We start from the raw sequence: 17,733 nt of genomic DNA, 5'->3' as shown, positions 1-17,733 counted from the left end.
AGATGTCTCAGATATTTTTTGGTGGTCAGTTCGGGACACATAGACATTCCTTTTATTACAGTGAGAATCTCATACACCTCCATCTCTCCCCCTTCCCCTTTCCCTGTCCATCCACAGGGTCCTGGGTTTGAACACCACCATCTCGTTAGAAGACTGGAACACATCTACACTCTATCCTGGGTCTTCACTTCACCGGACTGATCCTGTACTTTTGTGCGGTGTTATTCTGGAGAGACTCACCTTTATATACCTCTGTGCCGATGGTCCTGGGTTTGCACATCATCATTCCGCTAGAAGATTGGAAGACATTTACACTCTATTCTGGGTCTTCACATCACCGGACTGATTTACTATATATGTGCGGTGTTACTCTGGAGAGACTGACCATCATATATCTCTGTGTCGATGCAAATAATTTAATGACAACACCATTTCTAATTCTACCTCGGAACAACAAGGACATACATTATGAATACTACTAACAGTTAGGATTACTTTGAATGACTACATAGGAATTAGCTATTTTTGCATCTGAGTTAAGATTAACATACTGCACCGACACACTTTATTCGAGCAAATACCCAGTATGTACCTGGCAGATACCTGGAATGCGCCGCTCCTCACCTCTAACAAGCCCCGTTGCGTTTGCCTTCCCAGCCTGGGTTCATGCCTGGCTGACAGGCGGCTGATCTGTTAAATGATAATGATTAGGATTTAATAGGCTGCAATGCTTCGCGTGTCTACCAGATGGCATAAATTCATGAATTCTAATGCAGTATATATATATATACTGTGCAGTATTGCAGCCAGCGGGAATAAAATGCTTCAATCCCTGCCTGGAAAATACCTCAATGCACTCGGTCAGAAAACAGTCACAAACCTCAATACACCCGGGTATACCCGAATTCGTGGGACTAGCCGAGCTCGAATAAAGTGTGTCGCCAGTGTACAGATCTATTATTATACTTTCTCACATGTCTGTGACATTAGTTATGCCACTTCCTCATTGTAATAATATCATTACATGCTTTAATCAATTGCTGTGTTTAAAGATGAATGTATGTGCTTATGAGACCAGTAGTGTTATGGTGGATGAGATTTCTTTTGATATGAGGGGAACTATGTATGTATATCCTCTGTATCTATTCTCATTGATGTCAATTCGTACACATCTCTAAGCTTTATCATGTTTCTGTGTGCTTGGCTGTATTATCTCTTTTTCCACTGGGTCAATAACGGTGTTTATCTTGCACTTGGTGATCCTAAGACTCTCTGTACAGGGAGAGGCCATCACCTGTGCTATTAGCACTTTCAAATTATATATGCACATTGGTTGCTATACAATTTTGTGTATGTCATCTTTTACTTTAAGAGCAGGACCGATGTACGGCTGCTGCGCATGCGCGTAGCGTGGCTCAGCGCGAGGAAAGCGTCTTGTTATATGGGGTCCCTTGGTGTCTGGGCACGCTCCTTGTGAATCGCCTGTCTGCCTGGACGTTAGCCGATGCGAGGCGCCACGGTGATACACAGGACGGCACCCGATGACGTCACAGGCATGCGCAGTTACATTCGAGAGGCGCGATCTGCCCTTAGTTCCCTCCTCTACAGGGGGAGGTGCCATCTCGACCGTGACACTCACTGTTTTGATCTGCTACAGCAATGGGCGACACAGCTATGTATCGGGTAACTCCCGGTGACGTCATGCACATGCGCATACACCAGAATGAGGGAGATTCGCCAGTACTGCCCTCTTCTGTGGGGGAGGGCGTCCTTAGGATACAACTATATTATTGGTTCCTCAACTGTGACGTTTACAGATCTACGCAGCAAGTATACTTATTATGCACACTCCTGTTTGCTATTTGTATATCATGTAATTGGCAGATTTTCACAAGGTGATTATGCTCATGGGCTCTGTCACATATCCTTTTTAAGCGTGCATGTCACCCTGCCTACCCCACCACTCCCATTTGAAGGCTCTTGGCCGAAACGCGTAGGTGCAGTAGGCAGGACCCCCTGGTTTGTCCCCCTCTAGGGACACGTAATCATGTTCTGAGCTTTTGCTCCTTGCCTCCTCCATGATTTTGCTGTGTGCCTGACAGTTGGTGATGTATGACAACTAGCATATAGGCTTTTGAGGTGTGCTTCTTTAGGCTGTATATCGTTTGGTCCTATCATATACTGCTACACTGTGTCACTTGAGACATTCCCAGAGACTATGGGGGGATGAGCATGTTTTGATAATATGTGATTTGACCTTTTGGCTATAGCCACCTCAATCTCGGCTTCTTGTCTGTATTACTGTTGTTCACCTTGTCAGGTACATTAGAGTGTATTTTCTGTCAGATTTGACATGGTTTTTTCCTATTTGGAACTAATTGTTGGAGGATTTATGTCAAGTTCTTTACGTATAGGGGATCCATGCCTTGTTTTAATCATTCTCTGCTTTCTTTTATTTTTTGTTCTGTGATAGTTATTTAATAAAGATTTTGTGAATTTGTACTTCGAATTAGTATACTAGAGTGCTTTTGTTTGGGGCTTTAACTTCTCCTACTACAATTTTTGGCCCATATAGCACCACCGACATATCATTGCATATTGATTCAGAAGTCGGTATTTAGTTACATTAATTAATCTTGTGGATGCGGGGTCCGTTCCTTCTCTTACAAATATATATATATATATATATATATATATATATATATATATATATATATATGTATGTATGTATGTCTCTGGGAAGATAGTCTTTATATATAGAGGGGTCTGAGCCCAGACCCAGGAATCAGGCTGTGCAACCACAAACTGGGGCAAGGGTAACAATTATCTGGGGCCTAGTGGGTTAACTGGCCTAGTGCAAGGAGCTACTGCTCCCCTGCACCCTCACTCACCCAGCTCCCTGCTCCAACTGCCGTCTGCTGAGCCCGCGAAATGTATCTAAATCTCCTCTGCAGGGAGATTCTACAGCCCTATTGGCTCCCTGGCGTCACGTGGGGTCCCCTAAGGCTCATGGGACTCGTAGTCCCTGCTTAGAGCCCTCTCCTGGTAGGCTACTGTTCGCGCGCTGCCCTCGCGCATGCGCAACTGGTCCGGCCGCCCGAGCACTCACTGCGCATGCGCGAACACTGGCAAGATGGCGGCGCCCTGCACTGGAGCCGCCGGAACGCCGAAGCGCTCCCTGCATAGCCCCCACCCTCCAGAAGTGCCGGTGGGTCTATCGAGTGACCCCCGGCAGCGGAGGTAATGAGGGGGGGGGTCGTGGGGCACAGGGGCACAGGGGACCTAGCTACATCCTCCCCCTGGTAAAAACCACAATGGCCTCGCTTGGGACACACCTCAAACATGTACAGAAATTATATAGTAAAAATGCAGTTCAAATATATAATTTATCACCTTGCAATGCTCTACATGAGATTACACAATTGAGTGAACATCACAATAACGGCCTGTATCTTGGCCCGAGACCACTGCTGAGCCTCATAGTGGGGTGACCCAACTGAATCGTAGGTTACCCGATTTGGAGGGTAACTGACTCTTTGGCTCCTGCAGAGCTGTTCCTCAGCAACTCCCTCGGGAGAGTAATAAGTACAGTCCTGAGGCTCAGCCTCTTCCCTTGAGGGGAGAAATGTCTCTGAACAGTCTCTGTTCGGCACAAAGCACGGACTTTGTGGATCCAAAGGCTGGCCCACTGGAGCCACCTTAGTAGGCATTGACCTATGGGGCCCTTTACCCGTAGCTCCTTCGGGAGATGCCTCCAATTGGAGGATCCCTTTGAGAGGGTCCTTCCATAGGATCTTCCGGAGTTTCAAGGTTGGTATGATCATGTACAGTCTCTTGACTAGTTTCTGAGGAATCGGGCTCACCATTCAGTGGTGTGGCCAATATTTCTGCTTCCTCATCTCCCACTTGTGGAATGGGAAGAAGATTATTACGGTGCCATACCTTTACCCGGCCTTTAGTGTCTTTGATGCGATAGACCGGGAGGCCAGGCATCTGAGATTCCACTTCATATACACCGTCTCTCCATCGGTCGGCCAATTTATGTTTTCCTGGGACTCCCAGATTTCGAAGCAACACAGCGCCTCCAGGACGAAGCTCCCGATTTTTGACCTTATGATCGTATCGCCTTTTATTGTCAGCATTCAGCTTAGCTGTAGACTTCTCAGCCTGTTCATAAGCCTGTTGCAAGCTGTCTTTAAGTCTTTGCACGTATTTGAAATTGGTAGCATTGTGTATCCCATCCATCGAGACTCAAAGGCGTGCATCTACTGGCAGTCTCGCCTCTCGTCCGAGGAAGTATGGGGAGAATCCAGTTGACTCGTGTCGAGTACAATTGTATGCGTGAACCAGGGCCTCTACGTGTCGACTCCATTCAGTCTTTTGCGCCCCCTTTAGAGTTCCGAGCATGTCCAGCAAGGTCCGATTAAACCATTCTGGCAGCGCGTCTCCTTCGTGATTTAGCAATGTTTAGCATTTTGAGCAATTCTCGGATCAGAGTGCTCTCAAAATCCCAACCTTGGTCTGAGTGAAGGCAGTTTGGAATACCGTAGTGAACGAAGTACTTCTCCCATAATATTTTTGCCACTGTGATGGCTTTCTGGTCTTTCGTGGGGAAGGCCTGGGCATACCAGGTGTAGTGGTCCGTGATGACCAGCATATTGCATATTCCTCGGCTATCAGGCTCAATGCACAGAAAGTCCATACACACAAAGTCCATTGGGCCAGAACTCTTCAGATGGCCCATGGGTGCTGCTCTGGTAGGCAGGGTCTTGCGTTGTATACACCGAGAACAACGGCGACAATGGTGTTCTACGGCCTCTCGCATCTTGGGCCAGAAAAAGCGGTCTCGGACCAACCCAAAGGTCTTCTCTACACCGAGATGTCCATGTTCATCATGTAGGGGCTTTTACACCATGTATTGCAAGTTCTTAGGGAGGACTAGTTGTCATCTATCTGGGTGGTTGTGGTATTACACGACCCGATAGAGTAAGCAGTTATCGATTTCAAATGTATCCGCTTCCCGCATGAGCGAGGCGACCAAGTCTTTGGGAACACGCTTCAGGAGGGCGGGGTTCCTATTTTCAACGACTTGACTAATAATACTAATTACAGGATCTCGGATTTGGTAGTCTACTAGATCTTTCCACCGTAACACTTTGTCGTGAGTTATGTTCATCCCTTTGGGGTCGCAGTAGGTGGCTGGGATAGCCTGCGACTGGCATCCCAAGTTGTCCGCAACCCGTAATTCTGAGAAGGCCACTTGATCGTTGATGATGGCGGCAGTGCTACACATAGCTCGCACCCCTGGTCCTGGCAGTTCTTCCCACTCCTCATCATCTGGAGTAGCACTTAGCCCTGGTCGTCGGGATAGAGCGTCAGCCCCGACATTCAAAGGTCCCGGCTTATACTTCAGGGAGAATTGGTAATTGTTGAGAGCTGCCAGCCATCGGTGCCCTGCTGCATCCAATTTGGCCGAGGTATTGATGTACGTGAGGGGATTGTTATCCGTCCTTACCTCAAACGTAACACCGTAAAGGTAATCGTGGAGCTTTTCCGTGATCACCCATTTGAGAGCCAGGAACTCCAGCTTGTGGACAGGGTATTTCTGTTCACTGGGGGTCAGACTGCGGCTAATGTAGGCTTCTGGTGCAAGACAGCGCCCAGTCCATTGAGACTGGCATCCACATGCAGAACGTATGGTTGTTCTGGATCAGCATATGCAAGCACCGGCGCTTTGGTCAGGCTTTTCTTCAACTTCAGGAAGGCCTGCTCACACTCGGACGTCCATTTATCGCCAAACGGTTAACGGGCCGACGTGGCCTTCCTTCCTGTATCTTCGGGATATATCTTCAACAGATTGTTCAGGGGCTTAGCTCTACTAGAATACCCTTCTATGAAGCGACGGTAATACCCGCAGAAACCCAGGAAGGATCGCAGCTCCGTGACATTCTCGGGACGAGGCCAGTTCACGACCGCTTCTACTTTAGCTGGGTCGGTGGCGATTCCTTGAGCAGACACGATGTGTCCCTCGTAAGTTACTGAGGTGTGACAGAACCAACACTTGACCCAAGACGGTCTATCACTTTAAGCAGCCTCTCTTCGTGCTCTTCCAGGGTCCTTCCGAAGACAATGATGTCGTCCAGGTAGACTAGACACTCCCGAGGGTTCATGTCTCCTATAGTCTTCTCCATCAGTCGTTGGAAGGTAGCAAGGGCCCCACATATACCTTGGGGCATACGTGTAAATTGGTAGAAACCCAGGGGGCAGGCGAAGGCTGTTTTTTCCTGGTCCTCCGCATTCATGGGTACCTGATAGTACCCAGATCGTAAATCAAGAACACTGAACCATTGGCTACCGTTCAGAGCATTCAGAATCTCTTCAATGCGAGGAAGGTTGTATTGGTCTGGTATCGTACGATTATTCAGGGTTCGATAGTCGACAAAGTCGTGACACACAGTCGTACGGATCCGTTCTTCTTCCTTACTACCACTATGGGAGAGGCGTAAGGACTCCGAGACTCCGTCAAAATCCCAGCGGTCTCCATTTCTTGCAAGACGTTCCTTACATCGTCCACATCTCTAGGGGCGATGCAACGAGAGCGTTCACGGAAAGGAGTGGCGTCACTCAGTCTAATGGCGTGTAGCGCTGCGACTGCACCCCACATCCATCTCACTCGTGAAGAACACAGTTCGTCGTTTATTCAACTTGGTTGTCAGCCGATCTTTCCACTCAGTTGGCAACGTCGACTCGCCGAAGTTGAAGTCCAGATCGACTAACCGCTCCCCCACTGCAGCAGCATTCACCTGTGGCATTGTTTCCACAGGGCTAACCGGATATATGCAACCCAAACTTTGTCCTGCATCAAGTTCCATCGGGAATGGGGAGATGTTCTGCACATATACGTAGGTTCGTAGAGGGATTTTAGTCGTCCACTCTCTCACTTCGGGTAGTACCCTATACCCTCTCTGAACCTCTTCCTCAGGGGTACTCTCCAGAGATATAAGCTGATCATTCTCATCTCGCTCGGGATAACAGCACCAGACGGCCATTCGTTGCACTCCCCCTGGTAAAATGGTCATCAGTCCACGTTGACGATTGTAGAGATCCCCGTGACGCTCTAAGGCATATACCCGGTTGCACTCCTCTCGTAGGACGGGATCTAGGAGCGAATTGGCCAGCGGCAACTCGTTGGTCTCTTTCAGGTATGCTCTGATTACAGCTTGTACTATATCAGTATTTGTTCCCAAGATGATCGGATACTTGCACTGGTCTTGGGGCTCCGGGCATACCATTGCTGCTACATGCACATTTCCAGTTAAACCCTTACAATCCCATTGATGGGGTAGTCTTCGTTACTTAACCCCCTTACCTTCATATGTTCGGCCGACCGCAGGGGACAGTGTCTGAGGTGCTGGTCATAGAACTTGCGGTATATAATGGTCACTTGGGATCCGGTGTCCAGTAGGGCAGAGGCATAGATCCCTTCCAGTACAACAGACACGATGGCCGAGGGGCCTACTTGACTGTAAGCATCCCCTGGTAAGGCGTCATTACTGGGGCTGGAGTCACGAGGAGCCTCTTCGGGTCCAATAGGGGTTTCTGGGTCAGACTCTGCCATTTGTACGCGGCAGACCATTGACCGGGCTGAATTTCCTCTATTGAGAGGTTTTTCCTCTGGGGGATCCTCCCTCTCCGGACAGTCACTGGAGAAGTGGCCCTTCTTACCTAAGTTATAGGAAACAACTTTGCTGCATTCAGGACGACCCCTGTATGTGGAAGATGGTTTGTCGGAGGTACGGCCCTTCCCGACAGGCGATTTTTGTGTCACCTCCTCCCGTTTGGAAGATTTCTTACCCTTTGGGTTTGAGGGGACGGGGGCGTCACTCTTGATGGGTTCCTTGGTCTTTTTGGAGTCATGAAAATGTAGCTGCACCTCATGTCTTCTGATATGACGCAACAATTCCATGTAGCTAGGTGGTACAGCAGTGATCGGGGCGGCCCGCATCACTATAGCTATGGGGTGGCTAGGCAACGACTCCTTTAGTAGCTGTTTGAGTCGTACCGGTCCACTTCGGCGACTGAAATGATGTTTTTGGACAGGAGGTTCCCCAGCGACAGCTGTAGTTTGTGGACGAAGGCAGACAAATCCTCTTCTTCTTTTTGGCGAAGGGCCTTGAACTGGGCCATCAGCTCATCCTCGTTGTCTTCTCCCGTATAGGACTGAGTGAGCATTTCCACTTCTCCTTCCACTTCACGATGCGTCCGTACCAGTTGGGAGGCTGGGGCTCTCAGACACTCAACCAATCTCTGTCTTTTGCTGGCTTCGGAGCACGACCACTCCGCTATTACTTGGAGAGTATGTTCCCGCCATGTCTCGATCCCTTCTTCTCCTGAAGGCGTCGGTAGAATACCAGAAAAGGCTTTTAGCTTCCGGTAGTTCTGTGTTTGAGACGAGATGGTTAAAGCTTCTACTAGTTGGGAGGCTGTCATATTAAAGGAAAGACCTCCACTAAGGGGCTGACTACTAGCTCCAATTCCGATGCTAGGCATAGGTGGGGGACTGTCTGCCCTTCTATCAGGAGTAGGCAAGGTGGGTGGGTTCCCGGCCCAGTGGCTGACTCCTCCTAAACCGCTCGGGGTGAAGGAGACCTTAGGGGGGCCTATCCTGTGAGGAGTACTGGTCACTTGGTGGGTCGTGTTTGGTCCAGTACTGGTGGACGGTTCTTCGGAAGCCTGTGTGTCAGGATATATCATGAGACAGTCCTCTGTGTAGGGCTCGGGTAGGTTTAATACATGGGGAACAGTCTCTGAACATATGTCACGTTTGGTGGCCAGGAGGTAAGTGGTCCCCCGGCCATCAGCATCAAGTTTATAGTCTACCACCCGGGTGGTGGTCAGTCCCGGACAATTTCTCACTTGTGTGCGCACTGCGAATAAGTCCGTGTCACTTGATATTCCCGCCACTGCAACCACGTGTCTTGGGGACATGTGGCGCGCTAAGGCCCAGTCATTTACTTCTTGCTTTGACGGCACGGACATGATGGCATTTAAATCGGACAATTTGATATGGAATAGGGCACCCCAGGCCTGCTCTCAGCAGCACCTTCAAATGTAACACCTTTTGCCCCCCCCACAATCGCAGATGGGGACTATATGTAATAATACACTTGCGTTACCGGGTGTGGTGCGTTACCTGTTAGGCTCACAGAAGGCCTGAACCTCCGCCACTGGGAGCCTGGGGTTACCTGATGATTCGAACACAGCGCCTCCACCTGTAAAGGTTCCCACCGGAGTGGAATGGTCCTCTTACAGGAACACAGTAATAGTAATACATGCACACAATATATGTTGCAACCGTTTACTATAACTACTAATAAATTTGGTATCCTGTACCACACAGTATAATGCATATAACCATATACATAGCCGCGCACCAGGTGCACACATCAACTTAGGTAGTCCCTCCTCCAAAGTACCTGGGTGCTGGGCACCAATTCCCTGATGTCCCTTATGTCCAAACCCACCCAATGTGTGTTGGAGATAGCGCTATCCCTTGACGTGTTGGTGCACTCTTTATAGATACCTGCCCGGGCTCCAGCCACGGGTACCGCTATACAACTGGGTTTGGATCCGCCTGATCCGACGTGATGTCCTCCTACGCATGGGGTGAATTCCGGCGTGGATAATATCACCGCAGCTCCGCACCGTCTGTACCTTGGCGGGGATCCGTCTGCAGCCGGATATATGTGTGTATATGTCTCTGGGAAGATAGTTTTTATATATAGAGGGGTCTGAGCCCAGACCCAGGAATCAGGCTGCGCGCCACTGAGTGATTCCTTACTCAACCCAAACAGCTAAAGGGGCAGAACCTCTCACCTAGGGCCTATCCCTGAAGCAATCACAAACTGGGGCAAGGGTAACAATTATCTGGGGCCTAGGGGGTTAACTGACCTAGTGCAAGGAGCTACTGCTCCCCTGCACCCCCACTCACCCAGCTCCCTGCTCCAACTGCCGTCTGCTGAGCCCGTGAAATGTATCTAAATCTCCTCTGCAGGGAGATTCTACAGCCCTATTGGCTCCCTGGCGTCACGTGGGATCCCCTAAGGCTCATGGGACTCGTAGTCCCTGCTTAGAGCCCTCTCCTGGTAGGCTACTGTTCGCGCGCTGCCCTCGTGCATGCGCAACTGGTCCGGCCGCCCGAGCACTCACTGCGCATGCGCGAACTCTGGCAAGATGGCGGCGTCCTGCACGGGTGCCGCCGGAACGCCAAAGCGCTCCCTGCATAGCCCCCACCCTCCAGAAGTGCCGGCAGGTCTGTCGTGTGACCCCCGGCAGCGGAGGTAACGAGGGGGGGGGGGCGTCGTGGGGCACAGGGGACCTGGCTACACACATGATCAATTTAACCCTAAATGGGTATGTATTTATAACACAGAACGTATCCATCGCACCCTCCTGATATTCTGAGTTTTTAAAGGATACAATACACACAATATATTTTGATAACAAATTTATTCTGCATGTGTAACATTATATTAATTATGGCATGAATAAATGTTAAGTTTTAATAGCCTAAGTGTGCACCACTAATGTGCGTCTTGCTAGAGATAGGTTTCCAACCTAAACCTCTCTCTATTTTTGAAAATACATTTCATTTCAGCACATAGGTAGCACCCGGTATCTATCTTGATACTTTAGGAGAAATCAGATACACATATAACTAACTAATTACATATACTAGTGAGCGATATATTTCATTTTGGTGTTGTGTTATTAATAATAGACACCGAAAAATATAGCAGGCCCTACATAATCTACTCCCAACACTGCCCACTCGTTACTGGGACTTAGTGTTGGAGAGACCAGGGAATCAGTAGTACAAGAGGACTTGGCTACACACCCTTTCTGGGAAAAGAGCAAAGCCCTCTTATGGACTATTTAGCTGGATTGTTCTAAGCAGCTTTTTGTTGTTGTTGTTACTTTATACCTATGCTGAATGAAGTTCTTTTTGTGTTCCATGTTTTTGTGGGTGAATAAACAAGCCTATTCAGATAACCCACGTGCCGTTGCATTGTCCCTGAAACATGTATGTATATAATATAATAAAAATGTATTTATATATTTACCAAGTGAGTATATACTAGGTCACCTACCAGGTATATTCATGAAAAAAGCTTAAATTCGAGCCTTCTCCAAGCTTCTTTTCACTCACTAGCGATGGAAATATCCCCTGAATCGATGGTGGCCATTGCAGACACCCATGCATGCAGAAGTATAGAAACCTGAGAGTATCCAATACAGTACACAAACATAGCATCACAGCACCACCTAGTGCTCTCACAGTAAAATGCATTGCTATACACTATGCAGGAGACAAATATGATCTCAATATAAGAGTACCTATTTACACATATCAAGATCATATAAAGAATGGAGAAAGACCAATGGAGAACAATAGTATATACATATGCAGCTCGCGAGTGAAAAGAACCTCTGAGAAGGCTCTAATTTAAACTTTATACCTCGTAGGTGACCTTGTATATACTCACTTGGTAAATATGTACAGTAAATACATTTGAATTAATCTGACCCATAAGTGCGCCTATTTTGGTGCCAAAACGGGTCTCCCATCTCCCTCTTTAAACTGCAGTGATCAGTGCACTGATTTAGGAGCTTGAGAAAGGGCTAGTGTTTGGCTCGAAACGTCGCTCAGATTTCATTGTTTTGTATCATGATGTGTTATATAAAGATCTTTATATTTGTCTAATTATGGAGTGCCTTGGACATTTTCTATTTTTGTATTGTTTTGATCCAGAGAGGTGAACACGGATCATCCAATGAGCACTTATTCTACAGCTAAGTTACTATTCTCATTCTATTTATCTCCAGGAGTGCTTTTATGTATGTAAGGTGTATATATGTAATATCCTTTGATTTCTATAGCAAGTTTTAGCCCACTCCTCAGGCTGTACAATGTCTTTGCAACACTTTCCTGTTTGTGATAATATATTGCCAATTTTCCCAGCATTTTGAGCTTTAAAGTGTAACAATAGATGTTACCTTAAAAATATAAGGATACATTGTAGCTGCTGAGTTACACTGACTGAAGGATTGATTTAAACTGAAAAGAGGCCATTATGTTAGGCGCACTATCAGGATTTTTACAAATTTATAACAGGAGCACCAAACGATTCCCAGCTTAGATAAAAATGCGGAATTATACATCGTCACATGCGTTACATATAAAAATAAAGAAAATGGGGAAAGCCGTATTGTTTTAAAAGCAGATGATTTCCACTTTCTGGTTTCCAGTTCAATGTTCGTTGTACATAAAAATTAGCCCACTTGAGACACGTGACTATGGAGCTTTCCAGCATCTGGTTTAGTTCAAGGCTAGGGCTGTATAACGGTGCTCGTCTCCGATAGAAAGCGGATCCGCAGGGCTGCGGTAGGGGTATATGATTACCGACCAGAACCAGGGGACAGAGTCCTGTTAGAGTAGTTATAGTCGTGATCCAGGAAGAGATCAAGGCAGACGGCAAAGGTGCAAAGTCAGGATACAGGCTGGGGCCAAGACAGGCGGCATAGGATCGGTGGTCAGCGTCACAGGCTAGGGTCGGCACCAGGGAATCCATAGGAACAGGGATGGGTCAGGGACAGGCAAGGCATAGTATATGATGCTGGGGCTGGGAGTCACTAACTGCTATTTAAGCCCGGGAGTAGATGCAGCAAGTTGCCAAGTCCAGGAAGAAATTGGCCAGGCCACAACAGCGACATAAGGGCAAGTTCCAGCAAAACAATGGACTGGAGCCCTTATAGGCTGCTGCCTTGAATGCAGTGTTGTGCGTTCTAATCCTGTTGGGTCTGACACTGGTACCCCTTCATCATCACAAGGGTCTTTAAACTGATTAGTCTTAAGGATATATGGAAATGTCTTTTAGGTTAGGAAGTCCTCCTCCTCCACACCACCAAACAATAACCCTATTTCAGGCTATGGATGGATATTGTACATTCAGGTAATTTCGCTTGTAAACTACAAACTAGACCCATGGCTGTTCTTGTTGAACAGACCACTAGAAGGGCTATCAAGAGCAAGCAATAAACGAATTGGGCATATTGCCCTAGCGACCCAGTGCGAGGTCGCAGCAGTATGGAAACTTAATGAAACCCCATCCATTCCCAAGATTCGAAACAGAATTTGGTTTGTCTGCCAGATGGAAAAGTTAACGAGTCTGGTTAATGACACTGACATCAACTATCTAAAAATCTGGATACCGTGGCTAGCCCAAACAGACATCCCCGGGGTGGAGCGTGACACAATATGGCATTGATAGTTCGAGGTGCATTCTCCTTCGGTGGGTAAAGACTTTATTCCACTTCCACACAAAGGCCTCAGGTGCCACGTTCATCTAGACAAAAAGGTTCCTCAATAACAATGATGTGAAGATGGGCTCCAATAAACAGTCTTCAGAAACTCCATCCGCATTCCTATCATCCCACCCCCCTCCCCCTTTCAGTAGTCCCACCCCTACCATCCTTCTCCCTCCTGTGTCACCCCCCCATCACCCGGTAAATTGTTATGTATGATACTCAAATACGCAAACGATTTACCTACCGAGAATTTTGGTGATGTCTGAGTCAGTCTTGTCTTTTGTTTTCTTGTCGTCACCCCTAGTGCAATATATCACTTTTTCATGTTAGCTGAATTTTATTCTAATTGCTTATGAGTGTCATGTTATACTTTGTTCCTGTACCTTACCTCAATAAAAATACAAGTTATAAAAAAAAAAAAACTACAAACTTGTGCTGTATGTCAATTTTTTAACAAATGGTATAGAAAATGCGATTTCGTTTAGTGAATACCGTTTTTACACAAATTTCATACCGTTATCGAAGTTTAGGGAATAAGCCCCTCAGGTTCTGATCTCTCTTTAGTTCTTTACCTTTTCCCCTAGTGCACCTACCTATCCTATTTATTGAGGTTCAACAGATATCACCCTCTGCTGCTTATTGTATGATACTGTATATGGCAAGGAGATTTAGGAGGTTTAGGGTATCTGTTGAAGACATAGTACACTAGTATAATTAAAGCTGGTTGTACCTTGTACAGTGGACATTTTTCATCATAATTTACTCACCGTTAGCTTAGTCTGGTTAATACTTTCATTTTGGGGAAGTTCATGCAACTAAATTTATAAGCGATACACTGGGGACATATCTGATGGATATGTGCAAATCTGTCTCAAGAACTTTGTAAATGTTGTTTTTAATTTTTTTTAATCCAAGACAATTTTGAAATATTTTTTGCTATTGTGTGTGTGTGTGTGTGTATAAAAAAGAGGCATGTATCATATAGCATAAATCTGTGTTGACATGTATTATCATATAAAAGGTTACAAAATTAGCACACTCAGAAAAGTAGCAAGATCATGCGTATTTGAGAGAGAACATTTCTCATGAAAGTGTTACTCATCTGTGGCAAACTTCCATAGTCCCATATGGAGGGCTGGCTCCCCGCTCGACAATCCGGGGTCCGCGGCTGAAATAACAGGCACACACTGTCCCAAGCCGTCCTGGAGAAGGTAACACAAAAGTTTGTATTGTATTCAAGCAAATGGTAAGTGTACCATGAGTAATGGCCCTAGTGTCTTGATACCCAGCTGCTTGTAGAGGCGTGATGACGTAACATGCCAACATCCGGGTCCCAACACGTTTCGTCACACGCAAAGTGACTTTGTCTGGGGAATGAGGAGTCTAGTGCCCATCTGGTTTATATAGTGTAAAATAAGTCCAGAACAGCTGGAGAATGTAATTAGTGATGAGATTCACCCACTAGTGGATGTAGTACAATGGTAAAAGCAGTGCCAAAGAAATATGCATGTACATAAATTAAAAAGACAATAAATGGAGAATATATGCAATAAGAAAATACCTAATTTTGAATAAACAGGCCATAATAAAATTATGTTTAAAAAGACAGAAATTAAAAAAAAAAAAAACAATGAAGATAGAGGTATCAGTACCATGTTAGCCGAGCTTTAATAATCAAAAATGAATAGATGATACCGTTCTGTGGCTAACTAAATGCTTTTATTTGTGTGAGCTTTCGAGATACACTGATCTCTTCTTCCGGCGGTATTACAATGAATAAAGCAAGCAAAGGGTTTACTTAAAAACAGTGTCTTTGACTCGAAAGCTCTCACAAATAAAAGCATTTATCTAGCCACAGAACGGTATTGTCTATTTATTTTTAATATATGTATGTATGTATGTACAGTCATGTGAAAAAGAAAGTACACCCTCTTTGAATTCCATGGTTTTACATATCAGGACATAATAACAATTATCTGTTCCTTAGCAGGTCTAAAAATGAGGTAAATACAACCTCAAATGTACAACAACACATGACATATTACACTGTGTCATGATTTATTTAACAAAAATAAAGCCAAAATTGAGAAACTATGTGTGAAAAACAAAGTACACCCTTACTGCTTCCATAGGAATTAAGATGCTAAGTAGCAGACAGGTGCTGCTAATCAAATGCCCTTGATTAATTGATCATCAGCAAGTGTGACCACCTCTATAAAAGCCGACGTTTTAGCAGTTTGCTGGTCTGGAGCATTCAGGTGTGTGTTAACACAATGCCAAGGAGGAAAGACATCAGCAATGATCTTACAGAAGCAATTGTTGCTGCCCATCAATCTGAGAAGGGTTATAAGACTATTTCCAAACAATTTAAAGTCCATCATTCTACAGTGAGAAAGATTATTCAAAAGTGGAAAACATTCAAGACAATTGCCAATCTTCCCAGGAGTGGACATCCCAGCAAATTCACCACAAGGTCAGAACGTGCAATGCTCAGAGAAATTGCAAAATACCCAAGAGTTACATCTCAGACTATACACGCCTCAGTTAGCATGTTAAATGTTAAAGTTTATGACAGTAAAATTAGTAAAAGACTGCACAAGTATGGTTTGTTTGGAAGGGTTGCCAGGAGAAAGCCTTTTCTCTCTAAAAAGAACATGGCAGCACGGCTTAGGTTTGCAAAGTTGCATCTGAACAAACCACACGACTTCTGGAGCAATGTCCTTTGGACAGACGAGACAAAGTGGAGATGTTTGGCCATAATGCACAGCACCATGTTTGGCGAAAACCATACACAGCATATCAGCACAAAAACCTCATACCAACTGTCAAGCACGGTGGTGGAGGGGTGATGATTTGGGCTCGTTTTTGCAGCCACAGGACCTGGGAACCTTGCAGTCATTGATTCAACCATGAACTCCTCTGTATACCAAAGTATTCTAGTGTCAAATGTGAGGCCATCTGTCCGACAGCTAAAGTTCGGCCGAAATTGGGTCATGCAACAGGACAATGATCCCAAGCACACCAGCAAATCTACAACAGAATGACTGAAAAAGAAAGAATCAAGGTGTTGCAATGGCCCAGTCAATGTCCAGACCTCAACACGATTGAAATGCTGTGGCGGGACCTTAAGAGAGCTGTGCATAAACAAATGCCCGCAAACCTCAATGAACTGAAGCAACATTGTAAAGAAGAGTGGGCCAAAATTCCTCCACAACGATGTGAGAGACTGATAAAGTCATACAGAAAATGATTATTTCAAGTTATTGCTTCTAAAGGTGGTCTTACAAGCTATTGAATCATAAGGTATACTTATGTAACGGTGTTTCTGAACCGGCCTGACCCACCCATTCTCACATTGGCCCGTGTGGTCTAACCGGCCCCCATTACAGTGTGGTAGTGTCTGGTGGTGCACCTGTTGGCAACAGGACTCCTGAGCCTCCCGCATGATGGTGTGTGGGGAGGACCCGTCCAGACAGGCAGCTGAGGTAGTGTGCTGAGTCTCACCTAGTTCCAGTGCAGCGCCTCCACCTCATCAGGGTCCCTGCGTCCGCAAGGGGATGATCCTGTTGAGGAACTCCTCCGTGGTGCTCCTCTCTGTACATTCACTCCACACATGTACACGAGAGGGTTTGTGAATGAGAACATCTTTATTGGTTGATGTGGGCTAGCTGCCCCTCGCAGTATATTCTTAGCCACTCATGTCCAGTCAGTGCCTCCCTTTAAAAGGTGTATCTCTCCTTAATTAGGGATTCCCTATCCCCGCAGGGATCACTGCCCTGTGCCAGGTCCCTGGACACAGTCTCCTCTTCAGTTACTATAACATAACTAGAACTCTTATCAACTCAGGCTAGTACTTGAACTTGAACTCCTGCCAGAACTGGACGCAGATCTAACTTTAGACTCAGTGCTGTGCCTTATGTACACTCTGGAAGCTGACACACCTTTGACATCACTAACCATGGAGTCAGAGCATGTGACTACTCCCATCCATACACAGGGCACCCCACCAGGGTGTGAGGGCAAACCTCCATAATTACTGCTGGCATGCCCACAACTTACCAGGCCTTACTGTCAGTAGGAGAGATGACTGTAGCCATTTTACATGACCGCTACATTCTCCCCCTGGTGAATCCCATCATCCTCGCTGGGACCTAAATTTGTATACCCTTTTCCAGGAAGCACTGAAATACAACACATAATTAGATTAACTTCACGTACAATTTCCATGGTGTATAACAAAAAAATGACTACAGTACATTCCGCCAAGCCCGCCCCGACCAGAAGCCACGAACCCGCGTAATGTATATGTACCCCCTAAAAATAGTGACTCGGGTCCGGTTTCTTAACCTCTCTACCGCCCATGTC

At 46.2% G+C, this 17,733-nt stretch overlaps 1 long non-coding RNA gene across 2 annotated transcripts in view; it reads left to right on the top strand.

The window, feature by feature from the left end:
• The window catches only part of LOC142489191 (uncharacterized), a 32,884-nt gene extending 19,140 nt beyond the window's left edge, over window positions 1-13,744 (top strand). For both annotated transcript variants that reach the window (XR_012799815.1, XR_012799814.1), the window contains exon 3: window positions 118-13,744. This is a non-coding gene — a long non-coding RNA (uncharacterized LOC142489191). The remainder of the gene's footprint in view (window positions 1-117) is intronic.
• The last annotated feature ends 3,989 nt before the right edge of the window (window positions 13,745-17,733 follow it).

This window comes from Ascaphus truei, chromosome 3 (genome assembly GCF_040206685.1).
Source record: "Ascaphus truei isolate aAscTru1 chromosome 3, aAscTru1.hap1, whole genome shotgun sequence".
Taxonomy (NCBI): Eukaryota; Metazoa; Chordata; class Amphibia; order Anura; family Ascaphidae; genus Ascaphus; species Ascaphus truei.
The sequence above is the reverse complement of the archived record's forward strand: the minus strand, read 5'-3'. Positions and strand labels throughout refer to the sequence as shown.